Raw genomic sequence first — 16431 nt, 5'->3', positions numbered from 1 at the left:
TTTTCCTCTTTCTCTGTTTTCCTTCCTTCCTCCCTTGCCGATTGACCGCGGGCTGCGCCCCCTGGCGCCTCTTATGCTCGGGCCCACTGCTGGCTGCCCTCCCACCTGGGAGGGGGAAGGAGTGGGGGAGCGGGGGTGCCCTCCAGGACTTCTCTGCGTGGCCTCCCCTGGGGTTGCCAACCTCCAAGTGGTGGCCGGAGACCTGGCAACCCTAGCCTCTCCCCCCACCGGGAGATCTACACCTGGTGTGGCCCCCGAATGATGTTATAAATGTGCAAATGGCCCTTGGCAGGAAAAAGGTTCCCCACCCCTGCCTTAGAGTCTAATTGCCAAAAGCAGCCATCTTCTCCAGGGAAACTGATCTCTATCGGCTGGAGATCAGTTGTAATAGCAGGAGATCTCCAGCTAGTACCTGGAGGTTAGCACAGGAGAAATGGTACAAAAACGCACATAGACAGGATACAAAGTAGCAAATATATAATAGGTGACAAGGATAGAAAAGACAAAACAAGTGTGCAACATGAAATCTTAAAAATATTTTTATTTTAAAGTAAGAGGAAGTTGAACTATGCATAACAATTTCCAGCCATTTGGCCTCTGACAACTACCGTATGCTATTTAAATCATATGAAACAAGAAAGGTCATTTTCAAGATTCAGACCCATAGGTTTAACTGAATCAAAAAGATGGATAAAGAAAGCCTCTTTCTGTCTTAAAATTCTTTCTGTATTTCTTTTATCAAAACGTTTTCCTTTTAAATGCCAAATGATAAAAAAGCGGAGGTCGTTTTCAGAATGGCCAGCCGCAATGAAATGATCTACAACCGGGGCACTAGAAAGCTTCGCGCGTATGCGTGCACGGTGTTCCAATATTCTATTTTTAATGGGCCTAGTGTTAGACCCAATGTATAAAAGTCCACACGGGCAGAGAAGGGAGTAAACTGAGTTCTTAGTGTTGCAATTCATAAAGTCACGCAATTTGAAAGTGAATTGTTTGTCAGTCCGTTTGAATTCTTTCACCTCTAAGCAAAGGCTGCACGCCAAGCATTTATGGCATTTAAAGTGACCACTACTAATATTTCTCTGATCAGATGTTCTTAGGATATCTGTATGTACCAGTCTATCTTTTATAGAGGTAGTCCTTCTATACCCAAATCGTGGCAAGTTGTCACAGCCAGGGATTCCTGAGAGCATGTGCCAATGTTTTTTAATAATGTAACTGATTTGCCCGGACAAGTGTGTGCGTTGAAATGCAAAAGTTAATCTTTGTCCGTTGGTAGATCTCTGATTTCCATATAACAGTTCCTGTCTAGTTAACCTATGTGCACGGGTACCAATTGTATTCTAATTGTATTCTCAGGAGAACCTCTTCTAATAAGTGCAGCAGAGAGTCTATTGGCTGCCTGTTGGTAGTCATGGTCATTTGTGCAATTTCTCTTAAGTCTGATATATTGGCCATAGGGGAGATTTTCTCTCAAATGTCTGGGATGATGTGACTTATACTTGTATCCTAATGGGAACTGGTTTACATTGCTGCTGTAGAAGATTGAATTGAAACAGATTATTTATCTATGTAATTGATTTACTACAAAATGACATACTATGGGACTGAAGAAAAGAATGTGAAACGGCCGTCCCCCATTTTTGGGATTTATACCTGCAATTGGATATCCTAAAGGAACTGGTTATCTTTGAAATCCAGAAGAGGACTTTTGCCTCCTGATTTACACCAAAAATTACTTCCTACTTACCTTGTATTTTTGTACATATTTAGCAACTTAGTAGTTAAGATTTCATGTTGCACACTTGTTTTGTCTTTTCTATCCTTGTCACCTATTATATATTTGCTACTTTGTATCCTGTCTATGTGCGTTTTTGTACCATTTCTCCCGTGCTAATTTCCAAACTTTATGATATAGGCACGGAGGTGCCCTTGTTTTTGATTTGCTAGTACCTGGAGGTTGGCAACCCTATCTTACCTAGACACAGTGATGAGCAATCTGTCATCTTGCCTTTTTAAAAACCCACAAACAGCTCCTGCAGAAGATGGAGGGGCAATATAGGTAGGTGTAGTGGTTTGGGAAGGTTGAAACCCTTCCTTTTGTGCCTAGGGTTGCCAACCTCCAGGTACTAGCTGGAGATCTCCTGCTATTACAACTGATCTCCAGCCGATTGAGATCAGTTCCACTGGAGAAAATGGCTGCTTTGGCCATTGGAGTCTATGGCATTGAAGTCCCTCCCCTCTCCAAACCCCGCCCTCCTCAGGCTCTGCCCCCAAACCCTCCCGCTTGTGGCAAAGAGGGACCTGGCAACCCTACCCATTCCTTCTGGCGCTTGGGACAGAGTCCAGGCACTGGCCTGGCTAGCCTCTCCTGGCCCATCCTCACCCCCATCCCATGGTCCCAGGAGCTCGTTTTCTCCTACAGGTGCGTCTCTGGATGTACAGCGCAGAAAGTGAGAACCCCATAGCTCAGAAATACTACGCCATGGAAGAAGACCCCAAGGTTCTTCTCATCACTCACGTCCCCAGCCGGAACCTCCTTGTGGCCTACTGCAACGACATCCATTTGCGAGTTTTCGGGGACCACATGCAGGACTTCCAGTTGCTCTCGGACAAGATTTCACCCTATTCCATCACCAGCATGTGCTACAACCAGGAGATGTGTGAACTGGTGACAGGTGCCATCGGCATACTGGCCTTCTGGTCCTTCGGCACGGACGAAGACCCCTCTCTGAGCGTCACACTGAGCGCGTCCATCTCGAGTGGTGAATTCGTGCACTTCCTCAGTGTGGAGAGGGAGCGCAGAGTGCTGGTGGCTCTGTGCGAGAACGTTATCCTGGTATTCGACTACCAGAGCAAAGTCAAGATACGGGCCCTTCAGGTGAGCCAAGGTGTGTCCCTCACCTGCTGCGCAGCCTATTGGCCCCTCAGCTTTCTCTATGCGGGAGACCTTGCTGGGGATGTCAAAGTGTGGAACTTCAATACGGGGATCCAGACCAACCAGTTCAAGGCCCACCTGAGCGCCATTGTCAGCGTGGTCAGCCGGTTCTCGGTGCACACCCTGGTGACCGCCTCGCTGGATGGGCTACTGAAGGAGTGGGACCTGAGCACCTGCGAGCTCCTCCGGCGGGTGGACATCGGCGAGCCCGTCTTCCAGATGCAGTTCATCAGCAAGCAGACCTTCTTCCTCCGTACCCTGTACACCTTCTCCATTCGCACCATCAACAACTTCTATCAGCTCTTCAACAGGCCAAACTCCATCCTCAAGAATCTGGTGCGGATCGAGTGTGGCCCGGACAAGGCTCGCATCTTGGCAGCCACTGAAGATGGGGTCATTCGCTTCCTGTCTCCTGTTACAGGGGAGATGCTCTTTGTTACTTGGCCCTTCCAGCTGATAGAGAAAGCCCTCGACTATGTCTTCGACCCAGACCAGGAAGAGCTGTTGGTGACGATGGGCACGACTGACATCTATGTGCTGGATGCCACCAAGAACCCTTGTCCCTGCAAGTACATCTTGCGCACCACGGAGTCCATGGACGACAAGGTGTTGTGCCTCACCTACAGCCGCCTGGACCTGGCTGGACGCACCTTCAGCTTCATCTTCAGCGGGTATAAGAGTGGGCGGGTGCGATCCGTCACCCAGCACCTCTACCGGATGGGGAGTCGCCGGATACACGATGGCAATGTGGTGGCACTCAGCACCATCTCGGCCTCGGGGAACCTGTCCTATCACTCCCGGGAGTCGTCCTACCTGTGCTCCTACGGCTCAGATGAATACATCATCCTGTCTGATGTGATATTAAAAAAGAACAGCTTGCTGGAGGTGGAACCTTTGGTCTGCATCCCCAGCTTCCACTGCCGGATCAACCACCTCCTACTGATCCCAGGCTACATCTGTGTCCTGACCGAGCAAAACCGCGTCCAGCTGTGGCGCCAGGCCTCTCTGATCCCTGGAAAGAAGAACCCCTTCTGGAAGGAGACAAACACCATGCACTCTGCCTCCATCACTTCCTTTGACTATTGCCACACGCTGCGCATGCTGGTAACCGGCGGCTCCGACGGCTCCATCCGCCTTTGGGACATCCTGGGACAGATGCTGGTGGAGTTTGACACCAGCCTCCGATTCAGCCGGGTCTGCTTCGCCAACCAGCGTGGAGACCTCGTGGTGGGCTGCAACAAGAACATCTACTTCATCTCCTGCGTCAACTACCTGCCTAAATGGCATCTGAGCAAACTGGCGGCTCAGCACGTGAGGGATGATGTCATCGAACGCCCTCTGCCCTTCCTGCCCCATTTCCTCCTTCGCTTTGACATCGTTTTCGTGCCCAAGTAAGTGGGGGGGGGGGGAAAGGGGGGCAGAAAACACAAATGGAAACCCTATCCCAGTGTGGTGTAGTAGTTAAGAGCGGTGGACCCTAATCTGGAGAACCGGGTTTGATTCCCCACTCCTCTGCATGAGCGACGGACTCTAATCTGGTGAACCGGGTTGGTTTCCCCTCTCCTCCACATGAAGCCAGCTGGGTGTGTTGACCTTAGGTTAGTCACAGCTCTCTTTGAGCTCTCTCAGCCCCACCTGCCTCACAAGGTGTCTGTTGTGGGGAGAGGAAGGGAAGGAGATTGTAAGCCGGTTTGATTCTCCTTTAAAAAGGTAGAGAAAATCGGCATATAAAAACCAACTCTTCTTCCTCCTCCTCTTCCTCTTCCTCCTCCTCCTGTTCAGAGTATGTTTGCCACTGATTTTGCACCAGTGGAGGTCATCACAGAGTGGAATGAAAAAGGTTCAACACCCAGTGGCCACTGTGGTGGTGATAGAAAGTGCCATCAATTTGCAGCCAACTTCTGGCAACCCCTTAAGGGTTTTCAAGGCAAGAGAGGAACAGAGGTGATTTGCCGTTGTCTGCCTCTGCATAGCAACCCTAGACTTCCTTGGTGATCTCCCATCCAAGTGCTAACCAAGGCTGACCCTGCTTAGCTTCTGAGATCTGACGAAGTCGGGCTAGCCTGGGCCATCCAGGTAAGGGACAATGGCCACTTACAGCCAAACTTTATTGGGCAATCTACAATTTCAGGAATTGTCAAGCATTGGCCATTGAACTTTTGTCAACTGGCTCTATGATAAACAAATTTCCACCCACTTGATGTCTAAGAAGACCACCGCTTAATAGCGAGCTGGTCATGTGACTTCAGCCGTCATCATTTGCAGGCCTCCTAACCTAGGCCAGAAAGGGTAGGGGGACAAAGAAATATGGGAAGCCGGTGGGAGAATTACACACAAGACCAAGCCTGGTTTAGCTGCAGGGGAAGAAGGTGGAGACAGGGCTGTGGAATGTGTGAGGGTTGTAGGAGACATCAGCAATTGGCTGGGCATTGATCTGAGGTGACACCTTTTCCCACCATTTTGGGGGTCTTCTTATCATTTATTGTTGCTTTAACCTGCATAAGTTCCTTTAGCGCAAGCACATCGGAGGGGCTTCCGATGGGGGAACTATACTGCTACAGCCCTAGGGTTGCCAACCTCCAGATGGTGGCTGGAGATCTCCCTCTATTACAACTGATCTCCAGCCGATAGAGATCAGTTCACCTGGAAAAAATGGCCGCTTTGGCAATCGGACTCTATAGCATTGAAGTCCCTCCCCTCCCCAAACTCCGCCCTGCTCAGGCTCCGCCCCAAAAATATCCAGCCAGTGGCAAAGAGGGACCTGGCAACCCTAAACAGCCCCCTCCAACACAGAGATTAGTACTGCATCAAGGTCGGCAGTAAGGCCTCCCCATGGGGGAGGGTTATGGATAGGGTGGCCAGGTCCCTCTTCCCCATCAGCGGGAGATTTTTGGGGCAGAGCATGAAGAGGGCAGGGTTTGGGGAGGGGAGGGGCTCCAATGCCATAGAGTCCAATTGCCAAAGCGGCCATTTTTCTCCAGGTGATCTGATCTCTATCGGCTGGAGATCAGTTGAATTAGCAGGAGATCTCCTGCTACTACCTGGCTGTTGGCAACCCTAGTTATGGAAAAGGAGGCTAAAGGATAAAATGGAGGACAGGAGGATGATGTAAGCTGCTCTGGGTCCCCACTGGGGAGAAAGGCAGGGTATCAACAAACAAACAAACAAACAAACAAACAAACAAATAAAGGCAAATTTGTGAGAAAAGAGAGTTTTGTAGGGCTCAGTTAAAGGAGAAAGCGATGCTGCTACTCTAAAGTAGGAGCCTGGAATGACTAGTCTAGAACAGGGGTCCCCAACCCTTTTTGAGCCAGCGGGCACCTTTGGCATTCTGACACAGTATGGTGGGTGCAACCACAAAAATGGCTGCCCCAGCTTGACGTCAGTCACACAGTGAAGATCCTTACGCTGTGGGGGAAGCTGCTGCCGGAGCAACCTTTTAAACAATCTGCCCAGCCGATCAAATCTCCAGTGGCCAATCAGAAGCCTTGCTGGGCAGAAGACCCATGCCCGCTTTCTAAAAAAAAAATACCCGGTGGGCACAAGGAAAGTTGTCAGTGGGTGCCCACAGGCAGATAGATAGATAGATAGATAGATAGAGAGAGAGAGAGAGAGAGAGAGAGAGAGAGAGAGAGAGAGAGAGAGAGAGAGAGAATCAATGACTAGCACAAGTAACCTATAAAAGCACCAGTTTACATAAATATAGAATGTCTGTATATCAGAATAAAACATGCTGATTCACTTATTAACATGAATAAAATCACTTCAGTAAAAGGGGAACACATTAGAGCTGTCACCCCTTATCTCAGGGCTGTGGATTGGCACGGTCCCACCTCCAGCCGTGCATCCATTGCAGCAGCACAAAATCTAGCCACTGAGTATGTTATATCGGAGTTTATGTTAGGGAGCCCCGTTCCAGGTCTGTTTATGTGCAATTGGTGTGCGTTGGTGTATAGTATTCTTGGGATGTGGTACCTCTGGGATGGAGCCATAACAGGAGGGCAGTTTCTGACTTGCCCCCCCCCTCCAATGGCTCGGCTTGAACGCTTTCTCTCCTAAGGTACTACCAGGTGGGCAAACATGCCAAGAAGTACGAGAGACTGGAGCCAATCACCAACCACAAAGAAGTGGTGATCGAGAAGAGCTTGGTCAAAGTGGAGCAGTGTGCCGGCCTGGACGCCAGCGCCCTCCCTCCGCCGGACTTTTACGGCGTTCCCCCAGCTGTAAAGGAAGCATTGCCAGGGGTCGGGCTGAAGTACCAACCCCTGCCGCACTTGACCTCCCGTAAACCTTCAGATAGGCAGTCCATTTCCACGGACCATCCCCTTCTGCTGCCTTACCGCCAGCTCCCGCCACTACGCCAGAGCATCCCGCTGCTCCGCAGGATGCCTTTCGGGACAGGCCACTCGTGGCCCATCGCCCCCGATGGCTACATCCCCAATTCAGTGATCCGAGCCCAGCTGTTTCCAAAGGGGTCGCCCGCGGTCCTCCAGTGCGCTTTGCTGATGAGCAAGTTCTCTGCGCCGCGGCGCAGGGCATTCAGGGTCCGCTTGTCAGAGGACAGGAAGCCGGAGCTCGCCTTGGCTGAGAAAGTGCGGAAGAAGAAGGGGCCGCGGAAGAGGCGCGTGTCCACCACGCCCGAAGGGCAACGCCGCCGGGACTTGCTGGCCGACATCGTGTCCAAGCCTTGGCTTCGGCACAAGCCCAGCGAGATCACCGTGCCGGCCGTCACCCGGGCCATCCTGGAACTGATGGACGACGTGCCCTTCTCCACCTACCTGATGTGCACGGCCGCTCTGGTCCAGATTGCCGAGTCCTACCAGCTGCCCCTCGAGACCCAGGAGCAGGCCTTTGAGCGGCTCATGCAGGACACCGTCCACAAGGAGGTCAGCCCTGGGGGTGGCGGCGCTGGGGGAGCGGTTCTTGTGGGGTTGCCAACCTCCAGGTGCTGGCTGGAGATCTCCCACTATTACAACTGATCTCCAGCCGATAGAGATCAGTTCCCCTGGAGAAAATGGCCGCTTGGGCAATTGGACTCTAAGGCATTGAAGTCCCTCCCCTCCCCAAACCCGGCCCTCCTCAGGCTCTGCCCCAAAAATCTCCAGATATTTCCCAACCTGGAGCTGGCAACCCTACCTGGAGAAAATGGCAGCTTTGGCAGTTAGATTCTATGGCATTTGGGGATGGAGCCTGGGGAGGACAGGGACCTCAGCAGGGGCAAATGCCCTCGAGTCCACCCTCCAAAAGCTGCCATTTTCTTCAGGGGCCCTGATCTCTGTCCCATGGAGATCAGTTGTAATTCCAGCAGATCTCCAGGCCTTTCCTGGCGTTTGGCACCCTGTACTGTGCAAGGCTATGCTATTTTTCCAGGGAAAAGAAAATATGTCTGGCTTCCAGGATTAGGTGGAAATTCAGCCAGTTTCACTCACTGGGGCAAGAACGAGAAAATAAGGCTGCAGTTTTCACACTTTGTCCATTTCAAAACTTATTTTACTCTTTGGGGGCCCCTTGCAAAGTAATGCCACACTCATTTCCCCCTCACTGATAAAGTGCAGAACTTCACATCAAACCGCCCTGTTCCTCCTCTTCCTTCCTGGCCAAGGGTCCTGATCCACACCGTGAGAACTACTATAGTAGGGGCTAGGTAGTTTGGGCTGCGTGTGTCTGTTGGGTAGCTGGGGAGCATGCCGGGCCTTAGCATTGGGAGGTCCCGCGGCAAAGGCTCCAAGCCCAGAGGATTCCCCCCTCCCCTCAGTAAGACCCTCCATTCACCAGTACAGAATGCTATGCATGGTTAATCTCCATCCTTACAACTTGCAAAGCAGAGCACTGCTACTTTCAAGAGGAAAAAAATAAGAGAACATAAGAAAAGCCCTGCTGGATCAGACCAAGGCCCATCAAGTCCAGCAGGCTGTTCACACAGTGGCCAACCAGGTGCCTCTAGGAAGCCCACAAACAAGATGACTGCAGCAGCATTATCCTGCCTGTGTTCCACAGCACCTAATATAATGGGCATGCTCCTCCGAGACTGGAGATAATACATATGCATCATGACTAGTGTTCATTTTGACTAGTAGCCTTAGATAACCCTATCCTTAGGGTTGCCAGCTCCAGTTTGGGAAATACCCGGAGATTCTTGGGGCAGAGCCTGAGGAGGGCAGGGTTTGGGGAGAGACTTCAATGCCGTAGAATCCAATTGCCAAAGCGGAGAGCAGTCGTAATAGCAGGAGATCTCCAGCTAGTACCGGGAGGTTGGCAACCTACCTGGCCTCCATGAATGTGCCCACTCCCCTTCTAAAGCCTTCCAAGTTGGCAGCCATCACCACATCCTGGGGCAGGGAGTTCCACAATTTAACAAGTTGCAGGAAGGAAGCTGATGCTGAGGGTTGCCCAGTGCCAGGCACAATGACTCTATGGCAGAAGCAGGGCTGGAACCCGACTCTGAGATGATCTCGACAGCCCCTGGGCTTAGGGTTGCCAACCTCCAGGTATTAAAGAAAAAAGATCAGCACACGTCTTCACATAAATAATAGGGTCAATGACACTCCAATGTCTGTTTCCTGTGATAACAATCACTATATAGTGATTGTTATCACAGGAAACAGAGATTGGAGAGTCATTGACCCTATTATTTATGTGGAGCCGTGTGCTGATCTTTTTTCTTTACTTCCTAGTAACACCACAGGTGTGTATTTGTTTTGTTTACCTCCAGGTATTAGCTGGAGGTCTCCTGCTGTTACAGCTGATCTCCAGCTGGTAGAGATCAGTTCGCCTGGAGAAAATGGCCGCTTTGGCAATTGGACTGTATGGCACTGAAGTCCCTCCCCTCCCCAAAACCCGCCCTCCTCAGGCTCCGCCGCCAAAAACCTCCCACCGGTTGCGAAGAGGGACCTGGCAACCCAAACTGGGCAACTAAGGAGAATGAATCGGGACACCGCTGTTTGTTCTTCAGGTGAGGATGAGAGTGGCAGCCTGGGAAGCCTTGGGGAAGATGGACCTCCTGCAAAACAGAGACATCGTCCCTCTGGCCAAAGCCCTCATGGACGACCACCCTCGAGTGCGCGACTTGGCCCGGTCCTTGCTGGACTCCGTTGCTGGAATCACGGACAAGTTTGCTTTGAAGAAGGAGATGCGGCGGCTTGCCAAAACCAGTCTGGAGGACTTGTAAGAATCTCCTTGGGAGCCGGCAGTGAAGTGGGGTGGGGTGGGGTGGATATTCGTGCCTGATGTCGCAGGTATAGGGAGTGTTTTGAGGGCGCCGTCTGTCTCCCCAAAAGGAGATTGTCTTTGCCACTCTAGATAAGGCTCCGGGGAAGGGGGATGCTATTACCAGCTGCCAACAGACTTATGTCTCTGGAGGACAATCTTGCAAAATCAGACCACAAAAGTTCTGCTAATGCAATTCTGTGCTGGGTCAAGGCTAGGGGTTTCCAGCTCTGGGTTGGGAAATACCTGGAGATTTTGGGGGTGGAGTATGGTTGCCAACCTCCAGGTGGAGGCTGGAGATCTCCTGCTATTACAACTGATCTCCAGCCGATAAAGATCAGTTCCCCTGGAGAAAACGGCCACTTTGGCAATTGGATTCTATGGCATTGAAGTCCTTCCCCTCCTAAAGCCCACCCTCCTCAGGCTCCACCCCAAAAATCTCCAGGTATTTCCCAACCCGGAGTTGGAAACCCTATGACGGAGCCTAAGAAGAGCGGGATTTGGAGAGGGGAGGGACTTCAGTTCCATAGAGTCCAATTGCCAATGCGACCATTTTCTCCAGGTGAACTGATCTCTATCGTCTGGAGATCTGTTGTAATAGCAGGAGATCTCCAACCACCACCTTGAGGTTGGCAACCCTAGTCAAGGCCCAAATCATGAGTTGCACAGTTCCTTAAAGGTGGGGCCACCTTTATTTATGTATTTATTTACAACATTTATTCACCGCTTTTCTTCCTTACAGGGCACAAGGTGGCTTACAACATAGACCAAACACATAAAATACATTGAAAACATAAAAAGCAAAATAAAAATGACAACTCAGGACCACTAGTAAACTTAATTAAATGTGGTCCTAATTGGGTTGCCAACCTCCAGGTAGTAAGCACAGGAATGGCTGAAAGAACTTATAAACAACACTCTATTAAACAAAGTGTATTAAAGTGCATAAGGTGACTACAAACAAATAAATATATACAACTATGACTAAACAGTCCAAAAGGTACAAGTATCAAAAGTTAAATGTAAGTAGAACTGGAACAATGTCTTCATAGACGAATGATGAGGGGGACGATCGTTTCATTTCTTCTTCAGCCCCGTTTTCTACATACAAAATATACATATATATATACATATATACATTTATACACTTGAAGAGTGAATAAAGTAGGCTTCTTTTTGCCTATGCAACCCTTGACTAGGGTTGCCAACCTCAAGTGGTGGTTGGAGATCTCCTGCATAGGCAAAAAGAAGCCTACTTTATTCATCTCTTCAAGTCCTTAGAACCTACTGGATTAAATTTGGAAAACGACTTAACCTGTTTTATTTAGATCTGCCCCTTTAAGAAATTGACTAGATGCCTGCAATTCCGTCTTTCACCTGAAGCTATTTAGTGAATTTGTAGTATCATCTCAGCAGTTACCATTTGTATCCCTTTGGGAAGGGTTGAATTCGTCTGTGCAACTATGTTTTTGATTTGATGTATCCTGGATGGAACCGAATATTGTCAATACGCATAAGTTGCTTCTTTCATCCCGACGGAAGAATTGAGAATGATTAAATTCCTTTACAAGGATGTATATGTATATTTTGTATGTGGAAAACGGGGCTGAAGAAGAAATGAAACGATCGTCCCCCTCATCATTCGTCTATGAAGACATTGTTCCAGTTCTACTTACTTTGAACTTTTGATACTTGTACCTTTTGGACTGTTTAGTCATAGTTGTATATATTTATTTGTTTGTAGTCACCTTATGCACTTTAATACACTTTGTTTAATAGAGTGTTGTTTATAAGTTCTTTCAGCCATTCCTGTGCTTATTTCCTAACCTGTGGTAGCAGTACAGTGGTGCTGATTTTGGTTGCTCAACCTCCAGGTAGTAGCTGGAGATCTCCTGCTATTACAACTGATCTCCAGCCGATAGAGATCAGTTCACCAGGAGAAAATGGCTGCTTTGACAATTGGACTCGATGGCATTGAAGTCCCTCCCCTCTCCAAACCCCGCCCTCAGGCTCCGTCCCAGAAACCTCCCACCAGTGGCAAAGAGGGTCCTGGCAACCCTAGGTCCTAAACAAAACCATCTTCCTAAAGACTGAAAGTGAGGGGGCCAGGCGCACCTTCCTGGGGAGGTTGTTCCACGGTTGTGGGGCTGCTACTGAAAAGGACCCTCTCTCCTGTGCCCACCAAATGAGCTTTTTATACTGATGGGACAGTCAGGATGGTCTCTACCTGCGAACTTAATTCCCAAGCAGGAACATTGGGGAGAAGACAGTCCTTCAGACACCCTGGTTCCAATCTATGTGAGGCTTCCTCACACCGAATCTTGGGAAGGCTCTCCTTGCTAGTGTCCCACTCCTAGTGCTATTCTGACAGCCTCGTCACTCCTCCCAGGGTGGCCAACCTCCAGGTACCTGCTGGAGATCCTCCTGCTATTACAACTGATCTCTGGCTGATTAAGATTAGTTCCCCTGGAGAAAATGGCCACTTTGGCAATTGGACTCTATGGCATTGAAGTCCCTCCCCTCCTAGGGTTGCCAGCTCCGGGTTGGGAAATAACTGGAGATTTTTGGGGTGGAGCCTAAGGAGGGTGAGGTTTGGGGAGAGGAGGGACTTCAATGCCGTAGAGTCCAATTGCCCAAGCGGCCATTTTCTTCAGGCGAACTGATCTCTGTTGCTTGGAGATGAGTTGTAAAAGGGGGAGAGCTCCAGCCACCATCTGAAGGTTGGCAACCCTACCCCCTCCCCAAACCCCACTCTCCTCAGGCTCCACCCCAAATATCTCCAGGTATTTCCAGACTCGGAGGTGGCAACCCTACCCCCCCCCAGTTGGCCAAGAGCCCCATGCTCGATGCAGCAGATGTGAAGGGGGGTGGAGCTAGAGAAAGAGACTCAACATTTGTAGAGAGGGGAAGAGTGGCTGTAAGTAGAGTTGCCAACCTCCAGGTGGTGGCTGGAGATCTCCTGCTATTACAACTGTTCTCCAGGCAAAAGAGACCAGTTCACCTTGAGAAAATAGCCACTTTGGAAGGTGGACTCTATTATTCCCCATGGAAGTCCCTCCTCTCTCCAAACCCCGCCCACCTCAGGCTCTACCCCCAAAATCTCCAGGTATTTCCCAACCCGGAGCTGGCAACCCTAGCTGAAAGTGTGTAGGGAGATAGGGTTACCACATCCCTCTTCACCACCAGCAGGTGATTTTGGGGGGCAGAGCCTGAGGAGGGCGGGGTTTGGGGAGGGGAGGGACTTCAGTGCCACAGAAACCAATTGCCAAAGTGGCCATTTTCTCCAGGTGAACTGATCTCTATCGGCTGGAGATCAGTTGAAATAGCAGATCTCCAGCTAGTACCTAGAGGTTGGCAACCCTATAGGGAAACCATGTCCCAAGTTGCAGATCTCTCTGAGGCCCTGGCCCAGCTGAGCCCCTTCTTCTGATGACTTGTCTTTGCCCCTCTCAGAAAGGAAATTCCACCGACTGACCAAAAAAGCTTCCCGCAGAGGCTGCATGCGGCTGGCATCATTGCGGAGTCCCAGGGCGATGCAGTCCGCGCGCTGCTGGACGTGTCCCAGAAGCTGGTGTTCCGGGTGGAGAAGCAGCTGACGGCCAACCTCTTCCTCATGACCGACCGCTCCCCAGAGGAAAGTCCGGAACCAGAGCCCCCGATGTCCACTGGTCGCCGCCGGATGGTGTCTGCAGTGCAAGCCATCGAAGAGGTGGTCGAGGAACCGGAGCCAGAGGCCCAGGTGGAGGCCAAAGCTCGGTGGCTGGGCCTCTTCAATGGAGCCTCCGCCACTAAGCCTCCGAGTGCAAGTAAGTGCAACTTTTTTGGGTGGTGGGGAGAGGAATCCAAGCACTTGTTTTTGCTTTGGGGATGAGCTGCGTGCATGCAAGCCTTAGCTCGTGGGATCCATTGACCATAGGTTGCCAGGTCCCGTTTCAATGCCATAGAGTCCAGTTGTCAAAGCGGCCATTTTCTCCAGGTGAACTGATCTCTATTGGCTGGAGATCCGTTGTAATAGCAGGAGATCTCCGGCTAGTACCTGGAGGTTGGCAACCGTACTGGTGGTCCCCATCCAAAAGTGTCCGGCTGATCTCAATAGGGTTGCCAGGTCCCTCTTTGCCACAGACGGGAGGTTTTTAGGGCGGAGCCTGAGGAGGGCGGGGTTTGGGGAGGGGAGGGACTTCAGTGCCACCGAGTCCAATTGCCAAAGCGGACGTTTTCTCCAGGAGAACTGATCTCTGTTGGCTGGATATCTGTTGGGGATTCAATGCGAGTTCCATTTCTGTCAAGACAGTTAAAGAGTTAATTTGTTTGTGTCAACAGTTTAGTTAGTCTCAAGGCGATGATGTAATGACAGATGTCAGTATTCCATTGGTCAACAAGATCGCCATTTATTACATGCCAAAAGGCACGTACCAACAATTGAGTCTGATTGCTGACCCTGTTTAGAAGAGGCAGCAATTACTCCCTCTCGTTTTGGATTTTACACCGACCAGATGGAAGGCCTCTCCGCTCTTAAGAGCAAAGATGGATTCTAAGCCTGTAGTTGCCTGTTAGTGCAAACTAACAAGTTTGTAGGGAACTAGTCATGTAGAAAGAAAGAATTATTTGTTTTACTCCACGTGTGTGTGTGTTAAGTGCCGTCAAGTTGCTTCCAACTCATGGCTACCCTATGAAAGTCCTCCAAAAGGTCCTGCTTTGACAGCCTTGCTCAGATCTTGCAAATTGAGGGCTGTGGCTTCCTTTATTGAGTCAGTCCATCTCTTGTTGGGTCTTCCTCTTTTCCTGCTTCCCTCAGCTTTTCCTAGCATGACTGTCTTTTCCAGTACTCCACGTGTACCCCACCCTGTTTAGGAAAGTAAAGGATTTTGTTTGATTAAGACAAAAGCCTTTGTCTCTGTTTTGTTGTGTGTTGTGATCTGACTCTTCTGCAACCGCAATCAAGATTCATCTTCTTTGATTCATAACAATATCTGTTTTAATAGCAGGAGATCTCCAGCTAGTACCTGGAGGTTGGCAACCCGGAGGAGAGGGCTGCAGCTGGGCCTCCCCTCCCCCACTTTGGAGGGTTCTGAGCTAAACACTCCCATCTCTTCCTGTTTCCAGCACCCAACTCAGGCCCAGATGTGGCCCTTGGGTGGAAAATTTGCCCACCCCTGCTCTAGAGGGTTCTTGGACGGAGACAGCTGCCCTGGGGACTAGAGTTGCCAACTCTGGGTTGGGAAATACCTGGAGATTTTGAGGGTAGATCCTGAGGAGGTGGGGGTTGGGGAGGGGAGGGACTTCAATGCCAAAAAGTCCAGTTGCCAAAGCAGCCATTTTCTCCATGATGAACTTATCTCTATCGCCTGGAGAGCAGTTGTAATAGTAGGAGACCTCCAGCTACCACCTGGAGGTCGGCAACCCTGACCTCCAGGAATTTCCAAATCCAGAGGTGGCAACCCTAAGGCCCTGCAGAGGGGGCAGGAGTAGGGTTGCCAGGTTCCTCTTTGCCACAGGCGGGAGGTTTTTGGGGCAGAGCCTGAGGAGGGCGGGGTTTGGGGAGGGGAGGGACTTCAATGCCATAGGGTCCAATTGTCAAAGCGGCCATTTTCTCCAGGCAAACTGATCGGCTGGAGATCCGTTGTAATAGCAGGAGATCTCCAGCCACCACCTGGAGGCTGGCAACCCTACTGGGGACTCTCCCCCCAGACACACTGCCTTTCCTGCCCATTGGTCCGCCTTGCTCCCTGCTGTACGTCCTGTCACTGAGTCACGGCCATTTCTCTTCTCCCCAACAGTTGCCATCGAAGCTGCCAAGAGGCAGCAGATGCAGAAAGTCCCCAAGGTCCCGTCGGTGTTGAAGGAGAGGGCTTCCGAGGCGTTTCTGAGCAGAGACCTTTTGTCCGAGAGCGGCTCCAGCACCAGCGGCAGCACCAGCGGCAGCAGCGGCAGCTCCATGTGGCGGGACGTGCGGAAACAGAAGAAGCAGTTGGCGGAGAAGGGCCAGAAGCTGCTGACGACGACGCCCCTGCCAGGGCCCAAGCCCCCCTCCAGCCCTCCCCAGGAAGCCCAGAAGCCTGCCAAGCAGCCCAAGCAGCCCCAGCTCATCCCCCTGCAGAGGTGCGACACTCGCACCCAGCTGTACAGCGAGATGCTGAAGCGCCAACACATCAAAAAGGAGCAAGCGCCCGCCCCCTCCCCGGCCCCCAAGAAGGAAAGCACTGCCCCGCCAGAAAAAGCCATCCAGCCGGCCCCTCCAGCCATGCCGCAGGAGGCCCCCAGGGGAGACCTCATTGACCCCAACCGGG

The sequence above is a fragment of the Euleptes europaea genome, chromosome 3 (genome assembly GCF_029931775.1).
Source record: "Euleptes europaea isolate rEulEur1 chromosome 3, rEulEur1.hap1, whole genome shotgun sequence".
Taxonomy (NCBI): Eukaryota; Metazoa; Chordata; class Lepidosauria; order Squamata; family Sphaerodactylidae; genus Euleptes; species Euleptes europaea.
The sequence above is the reverse complement of the archived record's forward strand: the minus strand, read 5'-3'. Positions refer to the sequence as shown.